Genomic DNA, 13951 nt, shown 5'->3' on the forward strand with positions numbered 1-13951 from the left:
TGTTATGCAAATGTTTAGCTGTAATTAATAGACTTTGCTTCCCAATTTGGAGAGAAATGCTATAAAATGTGTATACCATCAACAATTTGGAATTGGTTCTTGTAAGAAGACAAGAGCAGAATAAATTATAGCTTCTTTATTACATGTTTTATAAAGAGTTACAGGCATTATGTTAAATACTAAATAATTAGACTACAATTCCTGCTTCATTTTAAAGTCATATGTTTATGATGTCATAAAATTATTTTTAGGGTCGTCCAGTGCAAGTAGAACAGGACTACCCCCTCATCATCTTATTTTTGATGTTTTTCATAAATTACATGTAATATTTGAAAGGAATGTCTACCATTTGCCCACTTCCAGACTCCTCTTATAAGGTATTCCACATGCTTGTTGCCAGGTGAGTAGACGTGAGACTGGATTCTGGTAGAGCTGGAATCAAAGAAGGATGTATGCTAAAGTCAGATAAAGTACAATAGGGGAACACTCTCCCATGATATAGCATTTGATACCCTGGTAAGGACCCTAGGAAACAGTGCAAACATGCTGATAGAATGAAATTTGTAGTATGAAGAAAGTGATGAGCCACAATAAGCAATGTAGAAAATTCCAGAAATGACATCCCAGAGGCTGAAATAAGGGATTAAAAGACTAGGCAAAATGGGCATGCTAACTGGATATACCATGTATATGGAAAGACCACCAGATACCTAGTTTCCATGGAAGGTCTAGAACCATCACTGTTTACAATCAGGAACATTTTGGTGAGAGAAATACCAATATCAGAGTCTTAGCAGTAGCTCTCTTCTGTAGACGAGGGTTGATGATAGGAGCCGCTATTTGTAGTAGGCTGAATAGTGCCTATCCCACCACAACCAAAGATGTCTCCATCCTAATTCTCGGAACCTGTGGATGTGTAACCTTCATAATTTAAGGGACTTGGCAGATTTAATTAAATTAAGGATTCTGAGATGAGGAGATTATCCTGGACTACATAGGTGGGCCCAATGTAATTATAGGGGGTCCTTATAAGAGAAAGGTAGGAGGGTGAGAGTTAGAGAATGCGATGTGACAATGGAAGTAGGGGTTGGAATGATGCAGCGATGATGTAAGGAATGCAGGCAGCCTGCAGAAGCCAGAAAATGCAAGTAAATGGATTATTCTCTTGAGGCTCCAAAGGGAATGCAGTTCAGATTACACTTTGATTTTAGCCTAGTGAGACTTATTTTGGATTTTGACACCCAAATCTGCAAGAGAATAGATTTTATATTGTTTTAGGATACTATGTGTGGTAATTTGTTACAGTAGTAATGGGAAACCAATACACTTAAAGAACTGGGCTAACTGGTGGAAATGGCACTCTAAGACAACAGAGATAAAATGGTAATGCTTAACAGTAAGGAGTCAGGTCGATGCAGTTACAGTAAAGAAGAGCAAGGTTTGAGTGGTAGTCAGCAGATGTGAGACAAAGAGGGTTATAAGAGATGATGACCAGAACATGGTGTCCTTAGGGGCAAGATAGATGGGCAGCCAACACAGATACTACTCAGTCTACACAGTGAAAAGAAATCAAGAATAGATGTACAGAAGGCTGAAGCCAGTTGCTTCAGTTAAAAAATCATGATTCCTCTTCTAAATTTTGGTTTTCAAACCCCAAATTCATTGACTGAAGGAGAGGCCAGGTCTCTAACAAAAAGGGCTCTTTGTTACCATATACACTTTCTAAGAGATCTAATACTATCACAGTAGGTCTTTCCTATATTTAGGTAACTACATTCTGGGGAAAGATAAATATACAAACATTTTAAGGACTGCTTAAACTCAGAATCTGAGTTGATACTGTTACTCAAGAGAACCAAAAATCTCATCACAGCCCCTCTATTAGAGTGAAGACATATGAGGGTCAAGTAATAGGATCCTGGCTCATATACTGCTCACAGAGTGCACTGGTTCCAAAGATATACTTCAGATTTATTTTCCTAGTCTTTGAAGGGATCGTTTAAATGGATATCCTTGATAGTTGACACAACTCCCACTTTGGTTCTTTGGCCTGGGAAGAAAGAGTAATCATAGCAAGGAAGTTTAAGTGGAAGTTGTTGAAACTGCATCCCCACGTGGCCAGATAGTAAAAAAAAACAAAAACAAAAACAGTATTCCATGTCAAGAAGAATGGTAGAAATTAATGCAATTTTTAAAAGTTGCAGAATTGGTGATACTGTATTTTCATTTGATCCACTGGTCTGATCTCTACAAAAGTGAGATAGTTCCTGGAGGAATGACAATAGATACTGCAAACTCTGTCAAGTAGTTGCCCTAATTGCAACTGCCATACCAAATAAGGTACCTTTTCTAGAGTCAATTAAAAAGAAATTAGGTACCTGTATCTGGGAAATGTATTTAAGTAGAATCTAAGTGGCACTAACCACAGTTCTCTACACTGTACCTGATCTCAAGGATGTAAATGATTGTCCTTATCTCTCTCCTCTACCGTGAACTCCAGAAGACCCTCACCCTCAGCTGTTCAAGGTGACTTACTGGGAGCATGACCCAGGCTCCCACCATGAGGAGTCTGAGCCCTTTGCTCACCAAGCCCTTCTTAGGGCACATCTTTTATACTTGCCCACTTACATCAAGATTGGTCAAGTATGTATCAAGAGCCACGTAGGTGAGGGCCAGACATGTTCCTCCCACCATACTACTAGCATATGCTTAACTGACAACCTATAGCTGTTGACTTATTCAAGGTCCACCTCAACTTTTGAGCCACGACCATGCTCTTCTCAGGGCAGGCCATGGCTGAGTATAATGGCAGTACATGGGCCTAATCATTTCTGCCTAAAGTAAAATCCCTCTAATGGGTTCTTCTAATAAGTTCTCTGCTCCAGAACTCCCCCACTGAGCTGGAGAGAAATTTGTCAGTCCTACATTGTGATTTGCTTAATCCCTTGCCAAATGCTGTCTCCTCCTTTTGTGTTTCGCAGATGTTACCTCCCCTCCCCCAATACCTTGTTTTTACTCCTTACTCCATCTCGGTGTCTGCTTCCTAAAGAACCTGAGTGACCAGCACAAGGAGGTAGGGTAGGGTAGAGGCATGTGGATGCACCTATGGGAATGAGCATATGGTATGAAGATATTTTTATTACTTGTTGTGGTGGTTTTAAAAATGTATTGATAATCTTCTCTGGTTCCTGGTTCCCTCATCTTGAGTTTAGACTGAACCTAGTGACTCAATTTTAATGAACAGAATAAAGGGAAAGTGATGATGTGCAACTCTGGATACTAGTTTATAAAAGGCACTGTAGTTTCCTGACTCTTCTCTCTTGTATAGCTTTCTCTGGGGGAAGCAAACTAGCATGTCATGAGGACACTAAGGTATCGCTGGAACAGCCCATGTGGTGGGGAACAGAAGCCTTCTTCCAACAGCCACCTGAGTGAGCTTGGAGATAGATCCTTCAGTCCCCAGACTGCAGCCTCAGGAAACAACCTGACTACAACCTCTTGGAAGATTGTGAACTAGAAACAGCAGTTTTTAGTTGCCAAGAGTTGGAGGAATTTGTTAAACAGTAATAGTTAACAAATATAGACCCTCAGAAATTATCCACAGTTGAAGAGGCACTGAAAAAAGAGAGAAAATGACTTGCTCAGTTTTCATCAGTCAGCCTCTGTCATCAGCCACTTCAGTGATAGTATAATGGTTCCAAAGATAGAGAAGTCATGTGGGCAAGGACAGAAGCTATTCATGGTTCCAGTATCATAGGCTCCCATTCACCAAGGCTTATCTAGCTACTGCTGCTCCTAGAAGTCCAATCTGGCAAAAATAGAGCACAACACTGAAACATCCTTTGAGGAAAGCAGTCAATTAGGCCAGATAATTACATTAGATCCTTTCTTCTATAGTGCAGAAATGGGCACATGCTCTTAGAATTCAGTTATGTCAGTCACATCCTATCCCATACTACTGAGAAACTGCTAGCCTGACAGAATGATGGAAGCATTTGTTGAAAGTACAACTGAGATACAAGCTCACAGATGCTTCCTTACAAGAGTGGGGCATCATCTTTCAGAAGATAGGGTATATTTTAAATCTTTGAAATATATGGCACTATGTCCCCAGTAGGCAAATATATGAGAACCAAGGGGTAAAAGCAGGAATGGCCCTATTTTCCCTCCTGTCAGAGACTCAGTAGGGGAACTTATGTTTACTGTCCCTGCCATTTTGATGCATAGAGGTTATCATGTTTTAAAGACCTCCTTTCAAAGTGGGGATGCTTCCACTTACGTCCCATTAATTAAGCTACAACTGTCACCTGTGCACTTCAGGTTGCTCATACTAAGAGACAGCAGTCAGAGAGAGAAGTCAACATTCTGAAAGAGGTAACTGAGCCAGATCATCAAGCAAAGGTAGGACCACAGAAGCTTGAAATATGTTAGTGCATTGTAGCTTGTTCATGTACTGCTTTTGGAATCCTGTGATTACCATGTGATTAAGTCTGTGTTACCCTGCTAGATGATGACAGACACATGGTCCTGTTGTCCATGTGCCTCAGTGGATAGGCTACCAAATATAAGTCATATGAGTGAGACTATCCTAGATTAACCAGCCATCAGCCAAACCACCCACTGAGTGTAGCAGAGGCTTGAGCAAGCCAACAGAGATCAGCTGAGGTGATTCAGACCACAGAATCATAAGTTAAATAAATGGTTGTTTTGTTAAGTACCTAAGTTTTAGAGTGGTTTGTTATGGACCAAGGGTGAGCTGATATAAGAAATAGCTTGCCAAGAGAAGAGTTTTAGAAACCAGAATACTGTGGCTATTTCTCTTAAAAGCTATATGATCCAAGGATCATTTTGAGAAAATGGGTATTCGTGCTTCTGAATCAAATATTTTATCATCTACCATGATCCCATCCTGGTGACTTGACTGCAACCACAGGTGAATCTTGAAGATTTCTTTATTTTACGTTAGGTTTAACCTGAAGTAATGACCTAGTAGCCTGCTTATGTTATCCTTTCCCCTGGTTCTACTTGGACCCAGCTTGGAATTCTTAATCTTATGGTTGTATTCTTTTGGGTTCCAGTACAAACACGTTTTAGACAGAAAATAGACTGTGATTATTAGCCATACATATTGTGGGGTGAACTTGAGAAGTAGCCCTGTACCCACCATGTAGTTATGATCTATATGGCTTTTATTTCCTTTTTTTTTTTTTTTTTTTTTGAGATGGAGTCTTGCTCTGTCACCCAGGCTGGAGTGCAGTGGCACAATCTTGGCTCACTGCAACCTCCGCCTCCCAAGTTCAAGCGATTCTCCTGCCTCAGTCTCCTGAATACCTGGGACTACAGGCATGTGCCACCATGCCCAGCTAATTTTTTGTATTTTTAGTACAGACAGGGTTTCACCGTGTTGGCCAGGCTGGTCTCAAACTCCTGACCAGCTTGTGATCCAACCGCCTCGGCCTCCCAAAGAGCTGGGATTATAGGTGTAAGCCACTGCACCTGGCTGGCTTTTATTGCCTTATTGCACTGGCTAAAACTTTCAGTACCATGTTGAATAAGAGAGGTGAGGAGTGCACATTCTTGACATTTCCGTAATCTTAGGATGAAAATATTCTGTCTTTCCCTATTAAAAATAATGCTCGCTGTGGGGTTTGCTTGTAATGCTCTTTATCAAGTTAAAGAAGTTCCCCTCTATCCCTATTTTTCTAAGAATTTCTATCATATATGGGAGTTAACTTTTTTCAAAGGGTTTTTATGCATCTAACAATATGATTTTTCTTCTGTAAGCCTGTTGATATGGTGGATTACGTTGATTTTCTAATGTTGAACCAGCCTTGCATACCTGAAATAAATCTCATTTTGTCGTGGTATATAATTCTCTTTAAGCTTTTTTAAAAGAATTTTTAAGAATTCAACTTGCTAGTATTTTATTGATATTTTTTGCATTTATGTTCAGGAGAAACATTGGCCCGTAGTTTTTCTTTTTTATAATTTCTTTACCTGTTTTAGGCATTAGGGCAATGCTGACCTTGAATGAGTCAGCAAATACTCTCTTTGCTTCTATTTTCTGGCAGAGATTGTAGAGAGTTTGGATCATTTATTCCTCAGATGTTTGGTGGAAATTACCAGAAAAAAAAAAAAAAAAAAAAAAAACAGAACACAGTGCTTTTATTTCAGAAGATTATTAATTATATTGATTACTAACTATTGATTCAATTTCTTTATCACATATTGGCCTTTCTCAGACCATTCTGGCTGTCATAACAAATTAATTTAACCTGGGTATATATAAACAATAGAAATTTATTTCTTACAGATCTGGAGGCTGGGAAGTCTGATATCTGGTGACAGCCTCTTTCTCAAAGATGGCATCTTCTTGCAGCATCCTCACATGGTGAAAGGGGCAAGGCAGCTCCCTTCAACCTCTTTATAAGATCACTAATCCCATTCACAAGGGCCTCACCTCTTAATTTTATTACTGTAGGTATTAGGTTTGAATATATGAATTTTTTGGGGGGGACACAAACATTTAGACAATAGACATTCCAGTTATTTATTATTTCTTACGTAAATTTTGTAGTTGGTGTCGCTAAAAGAATTGGTCCATTTCGTTTAAGTTACCAGATTTGTAGACACAGTTGTTCATAGTAATCCTTTTTATTGTCCATGGGATCAGTAGTGACGACTTGTCTTTCATTTCTGATATTCATAATTCGTCTTTTCTCTCTTTTTAAATGCATGTCATTTTGGCAGAGGTTCATCAATTTTATTGATTATTTGAAAGGATCAGCTCTCCTTTCACTGATTTTCTCTATTTTGTTTTCAATTTTATTGATTTCTGCTCTTTATTATTTTCTTCTTTCTGATTGCTTTGTATTTTTTTGGTCTTCTTTCTCTAGGTTCTTGAGACAGTAGCTTCAATTATGGATTTGAGACTTATCTTCTCTAATGAATGCATTTAGTGCTATTAATTTTCCTCTCAGCACTACTTTCACTGTGTCCTACAAATATCTATATGTTGTATTTTCACTTTTCACTGAGTTTAATATGCTCTTAAAATTTTTTGAGACTTCCTTTTTCCTCCATGGATTATTTAGAAGCATGTGTTTGAAGTGTCCGAGGGTTTGGACATTTTCCTGTTACCTTTCTGTTCTTGATTTATATTGATTTTATTGTCAGAGAACAAACTGTATAGATTTTTTTTAATAAGTTTACATTCCAATTCCATAAGAATGTGGAAACACAGAAACAAATGAAGACAAATAAAATGATCCCCAATTTCCCAACAGATGTGAACTAATATTAATGTTAATCAATTGATATTTTCATATATGCTTATTTATATGGATATCATTATACTTATCTCAATATTGTAGACAATATTGCTTTGATCTTATTATTCTGCTTTTTTCCCTTTACATTTTTCTTGCCTTAAATATTTTTGAAAGTATGATCTTTTTTTCTTAAATGTGAAATCTCTTTACAGTTAAGTACATGATTGTATATGTTTACCCTACATGTCAGTAAAAAAACCACCAACTAGACAGAGTATGGTGGCTCATGCCTGTTATCCCAGCACTTTGGGAGGCCAAAGCAGGCAGATCACTTGAGGTCAGGAGTTTGAGACCAGCCTGACCAACATGGAGAAACCCCATCTCTACTAAAAATACAAAATTAGCTGGCGTGGTGGAGCATGCCTATAATCCCAGCTACTTGGGAGGCTGAGGCAGGAAAATCATTTGAACCTGGGGGGCAGAGGTTGCAGGGAGCTGAGATCATGCCACTGCACTCCAGCCTGAGCAACAAGAGCGAAAATGTCTCAAAAAAAAAAAAAATTCACCAGCTATTGTAAAAATAGAAAAAAATATATCACAAAAGAACAAAAACATAGAAAGAAATCATAAGAAATATATTGAACTGTGAAAAGTGTCTTTCACATCCTAGTCTTCTGTGTACTTATGTATAGAACAGTATTGCCTTGGATAGATGCATTCCTTACTTACTCGTCAGTTGTCCATTTGCATATTCTGTCAGTTCCAGGGATATCAAGCTCTATATAATTTTAATTCTAGAAATGTACTAAGATTTTTTTATAGCTCAGGTTATAGTCTATCCGGGTACATCTTCCATGCAAGCTTGAGAATAATGTGTATTCTGCTGTTAGGTGGAGTGTTCTATAAAAGTCGATTAGATTATATTGTTTCATCATGTTGTTGAGTTTCTTCTAGATTCTTTCCGAATTTTTTGTCTAATATTTATATCAAATTTTGATATTAAAATATCAAAAATTAAAATTCTCAACTATAATTATTTGTCTTGTCTATTTGTCTTTTAAGTTCTATCAATGTTTGCTTCATATATTTTGCAGTTCTGATCTTGGAGACATACCCATTTAGGAATGCAATATATTCTTGCTTTGTAAAATGTTTCTGTCTGGTAATTTTCTTTGCTGTAAAGTTGACCTTACTTACTATTAATATTAGTCAGTGTTTAAATGATATATCTCTTAGTATCATTTTACTTTCAATCTGTCTATATTGTCATAGTTTGTATGGGTTTCTTATAGACAGCATATAGTTAGGTCATGTTTTAAAATCTACTTTGTAAATCTGTCTTTTAATTGATATATTTTACCCACTTACAAATAATATAATTATTGATACGTTAGGGATAACATCTGCAGTTTTATTTTTTGTTTTCTGTTTGTTTTCTTGATTTTAATTTCCCTATTTTCTTTTTTCTGAATTCTAGTTTTGATATATCCATTTTAATATCTCTATAATGTTTTCTAGTGTATCCCTTTGTAAAGCTTTTTTTTTTTTTTTTTAATACTTTAAGTTCTAGGGTACATGTGCGTAACGTGCAGGTTTGTTACATATGTATACTTGTGCTATGTTGGTGTGCTGCACCCATCAACTCGTCAGCACCCATCAACTCGTCATTTACATCAGGTATAACTCCCAGTGCAATCCCTCCCCCCTCCCTCCTCCCCATGATAGGCCCCGGTGTGTGATGTTCCCCTTCCCAAGTCCAAGTGATCTCATTGTTCAGTTCCCACCTATGAGTGAGAACATGCAGTGTTTGGTTTTCTGTTCTTGTGGTAGTTTGCTGAGAATGATGGTTTCCAGCTGCATCCATGTCCCTACAAAGGACACAAACTCATCCTTTTTTATGGCTGCATAGTATTCCATGGTGTATATGTGCCACGTTTTCTTAATCCAGTCTGTCACTGATGGACATTTGGGTTGATTCCAAGTCTTTGCTATTGTGAATAGTGCTGCAATAAACATACGTGTGCATGTGTCTTTATAGCAGTATGATTTATAATCCTTTGGGTATATACCCAGTAATGGGATGGCGGGGTCATATGGTACTTCTAGTTCTAGATCCTTGAGGAAGCGCCATACTGTTTTCCATAATGGTTGAACTAGTTTACAATCCCACCAACAGTGTAAAAGTGTTCCTATTTCTCCACATCCTCTCCAGCACCTGTTGTTTCCTGACTTTTTAATGATTGCCATTCTAACTGGTGTGAGATGGTATCTCATTGTGGTTTTGATTTGCATTTCTCTGATGGCCAGTGATGATGAGCATTTTTTCATGTGTCTGTTGGCTGTATGAATGTCCTCTTTTGAGAAATGTCTGTTCATATCCTTTGCCCACTTTTTGATGGGGTTGTTTGTTTTTTTCTTGTAAATTTGTTTGAGTTCTTTGTAGGTTCTGGATATTAGCCCTTTGTCAGATGAGTAGATTGCAAAAATTTTCTCCCATTCTGTAGGTTGCCTGTTCACTCTGATGGTAGTTTCTTTTGCTGTGCAGAAGCTCTTTAGTTTAATTAGATCCCATTTGTAGATTTTAGCTTTTGTTGCCGTTGCTCTTGGTGTTTTAGACATGAAGTCCTTGCCCATGCCTATGTCCTGAATGGTATTACCTAGGTTTTCTTCTAGGGTTTTTATGGTATTAGGTCTAACATTTAAGTCTCTAATCCATCTTGAATTAATTTTCGTATAAGGAGTAAGGAAAGGATCCAGTTTCAGCTTTCTACTTATGGCTAGCCAATTTTCCCAGCACTGTTTATTAAATAGGGAATCCTTTCCCCATTTCTTGTTTTTCTCAGGTTTATCAAAGATCAGATGGCTGTAGATATGTGGTATTATTTCTGAGGGCTCTGTTCTGTTCCATTGGTCTATATCTCTGTTTTGGTACCAGTACCATGCTGTTTTGGTTACTGTAGCTTTGTAGTAAAGTTTGAAGTCAGGTAGCGTGATGCCTCCAGCTTTGTTCTTTTGACTTAGGATTGTCTTGGAGATGGGGGCTCTTTTTGGTTCCATAAAAATATGGAACACTTCATGAATTTGCGTGTCATCCTTGCACAGGGGCCATGCTAATCTTCTCTGTATCGTTCCAATTTTAGTATATGTGCTGCCGAAGCAAGCACTGTAAAGCTTTTTAATGGTTGCTCTAAATAACTTACTATATATTTTTATAAAAATTATAAATAATTATAATTTGTAATTATATATAATATCTATCATAGTCTATTTGTGTCATAATTTTGCCAATTAGAATGAAGTGTATAAACTTTACCTTCCTTTATGCCCCTTTAGTCTCCCCCATTTATCATATAATTATCTCAAATATCTCCTCTACATTCACATAGAACAACATCAGTGTTATAATTTTTGCTTCAATCTTAAATATAATTTAGGAAACTCAAGAGGAGAAGAAAAATCTATTGTCTTCACTTGTATTTTTGCTTACCATGTCTTTCTTTATTTGATGTTCCAAAGGTCCTTTCTTTATAGTTTCCTTTATGTTTAGAGAACTTTTTTTTTTATTATACTTTAAGTTCTGGGATACATGGGCAGAACATGCAGGTTTCCTACATAGGTATACACATGCCATGGTGGTTTGCTGCACCCATCAACCCATCATCTTCATCAAGTATTTCTTCTAATGCTATCCCTTCCCATACCCCCCACCCCCTGACAGGTGCCAGTGTGTGACGTTCCCCTCTCTGTGTTCATGTGTTCTCATTCTTCAACTCCCATTTATGAGTGGGAACATGCAGTGTTTGGTTTTCTGTTCCTGTGTTAGTTTGCTGAGAATGGTGGTTTCCAGCTTCATGCATGTCCCTGCAAAGGATATGAACTTACCTACTTTTATGGCTGCATAGTATTCCGTGGTGTATATGTGCCACTTCTTTATCCAGTCTATCATTGATGAGCATTTGGTTTGGTTCCAAGTCTTTGCTGTTGTGAACGGTGCTGCAGTAAACATATGGGTGCATGTGTCTTTATAGTAGAATGATGTATAATCCTTTGAGTACATACCCAGTAATGGGATTGCTGGGTCAAATGGTATTTCTGGTTCTAGATCCTTGAGGAATCACCACATTGTCTTCCACAATGGTTGAACTAATTTATATTCCCACCAACAGTGTAAAAGTGTTCCTATTTCTCCACATACTATCCAGCATCTGTTGTTTCCTGACTTTTCAATGATCACCATTGTAACTGGCATAAGATGGTATCTCATTGTAGTTTTGATTTGGATTTCTCTAATGACCATTGATGATGAGCTTTTTTCATATGTTTGTTGGCCTCATAAATGTCTTCTTTTGAGAAATGCCCGTTCATATCCTTCACCCACTTTTTGATGGGGTTGTTTGTTTTTCTTTTGTAAGCTCCTTGTAGATTCTGGATATTAGCCCTTTGTCAGATGGATAGATTGTAAAACTTTCCTCCCATTCTGTAGGTTGCCTGTTCACTCTGATGATAGTTTATTTGGCTGTGCAGAAGCTCTTTACTTTAATTAGATCCTATTTGTCAATTTTGACTTTTGTTGGCATTGCTTTTGATGTTTTAGTCATGAAGTCTTTGCCCATATCTACATCCTGAATGGTATTCTCTAGGTTTTATTCTAGGGTTTTTACGGTTTTAGGTCATACATTTCGGTCTTTAATCCATCTTGAGTTAATTTTTATATAAGGTGTAAGGAAGAAGACCAGTTGCAGTTTTCTGCATATGCCTAGTGAGTTTTTCCAACACCATTTATTAAATAAGGAATTCTTTCCCTATTGCTTGTTTTTGTCAGGTTTGTCAAAGTTCAGATGGTTGTAGATGTGTGGTGTCATTTCTGAGGCCTCTGTCCTGTTCTGTTGGTCTATATATCTGTTTTGGTACCAGTACCATGCTGTTTTGGTGACTGTGCCTTGTAGTATAGTTTGAAGTCAGGTAGTATGATGCCTCCAGCTTTGTTCTTTTTGCTTAGGATTGTCTTGGCTATATGGGGCTCTTCTTTTAAAGTAGTTTTTTTTCTAAGTCTCTGAATAAAGTCAATGGTAGCTTGATGGGGATAGCATTGAATCTATACATTGCTTTGGGCACTACGGCCATTTTCATGGTATTGATTCTTCCCATCCGTGAGCATGGAATGTTTTCCATTTTTTGTGTCCTTTCTTATTTCCTTGAGTGTGGTTTGTAATTCTCCTGGAAGAGATCCTTCACATCCCTTGCAAATTGTATTCCTAGGTATTTTATTCTGTTTGTAGCAATTTTGAATGGGAGTTCACTCATGATTTGGCTCTCTGTTTGTCTCATTGGTGTATAGGAATGCTTGTGATTTTTGCACATTGATTTTGTATCCTAAGACTTTGCTGAAGTTGCTTATCAGCTTAAGGAGATTTTGGGCTGAGACGATGGGGTTTACTAAATATACACTTATGTCGTCTGCAAACAGAGACAATTTGACTTCCTCTCTTCCTATTTAAATACTCTTTATTTCTTTTTCTTGCCTGATTGCCCTGGGCAGAACTCTGTTGATTAAGAGTGATGAAAGAGGACATTCTTGTCTTGTGCCGGTTTTCAAAGGGAATGCTTCCAGCTGTTGCCCATTCAGTGTGATATTGGCTGTGGGTTTGTCATAAATAGCTCTTATGGTTTTGAGATACGTTCCATAAATACCTGGTTAATTGAGAGTTTTTTTTTAGCATGAAGGGGTGTTGAATTTTATCAAAGGCCTTTTCTGCATCTTTTGAGATAATCATGTGGTTTTTGTCATTGGTTCTGTTTATGAGATGGATTACGTTTATTGATTTGCATATGTTGAACCAGCCTTGCATCCCAGGGATGAAATCCAACTTGATTGTGGTGGATAAGCTTTTTGATGTGCTTCTGGAACCAGTTTGCCAGTATTTTATTGAGGGTTTTTGCACTGATGTTCATCAGAGATAATGGCCTGAAGTTTTCTTTTGTTGTTGTGTCTCTGCCACGTTTTGTATCAGGATGATGCTGGCCTCATAAAATGAGTTAGGGAGGAGTCCCTCTTTTTCTATTGTTTGGAATAGTTTCAGAAGGAATGGTACCAACTCCTCTTTGTACCTCTGGTAGAATTCGGCTGTGAATAAGTCTGTTCCTGCACTTTTTTTGGTTGGTAGGTTATTTATTACTGCCTCAATTTCAGAAATTGTTATTGGTCTATTCAGGGATTCAATTTCTTCCTTGTTTAGTCTTGGGAGCGTGTATGTATCCAGGAATTTATCCATTTCTTCTAGATTTTCTAATTTATTTGCATAGAGGTGTTTATAGTATTCTCTGATGGTAGTTTGTATTTCTGTGATATCAGTGATGATATCTCCTTTATCATTTTTTATTGCATCCATTTGATTCTTCTCTCTTTTCTTCTTCATTAGTCAGGCTAGCAGTTGATCTATTTTGTTTTTAAAAAAACAGCTCCTGGATTCATTGATTGTTTGAAGGGTTTTTCATGTCTCTATCACCTTCAGTTCTGCTCTGATCTTAGTTATTTCTTGTCTTTTGCTAACTTTTGAATTTGTTTGCTCTTGCTTCTCTAGTTCTTTTAATTGTGATGTTAGAGTGTCAGTTTTAGATCTTTCCCACTTTCTCCTATGGGCATTTAGTGCTATAAATTTCCCTCTAAACACTACTTTAGC

At 37.5% G+C, this 13951-nt stretch overlaps 1 protein-coding gene and 1 non-coding gene across 3 annotated transcripts in view; one reads left to right on the forward strand and one right to left on the reverse strand.

Moving 5' to 3' along the window:
* CRB1 (crumbs cell polarity complex component 1) overlaps positions 1 to 13951 on the forward strand; it is a 500591-nt gene that overhangs the window by 18398 nt on the left and 468242 nt on the right. The window lies entirely within an intron of this gene.
* LOC123570823 (U6 spliceosomal RNA) lies at positions 10329 to 10435 on the reverse strand. The gene has a single exon (XR_006695034.1). It is a non-coding gene; the product is annotated as a U6 spliceosomal RNA (small nuclear RNA).

Source organism: Macaca fascicularis, chromosome 1 (assembly GCF_037993035.2).
Source record: "Macaca fascicularis isolate 582-1 chromosome 1, T2T-MFA8v1.1".
Taxonomy (NCBI): domain Eukaryota; kingdom Metazoa; phylum Chordata; class Mammalia; order Primates; family Cercopithecidae; genus Macaca; species Macaca fascicularis.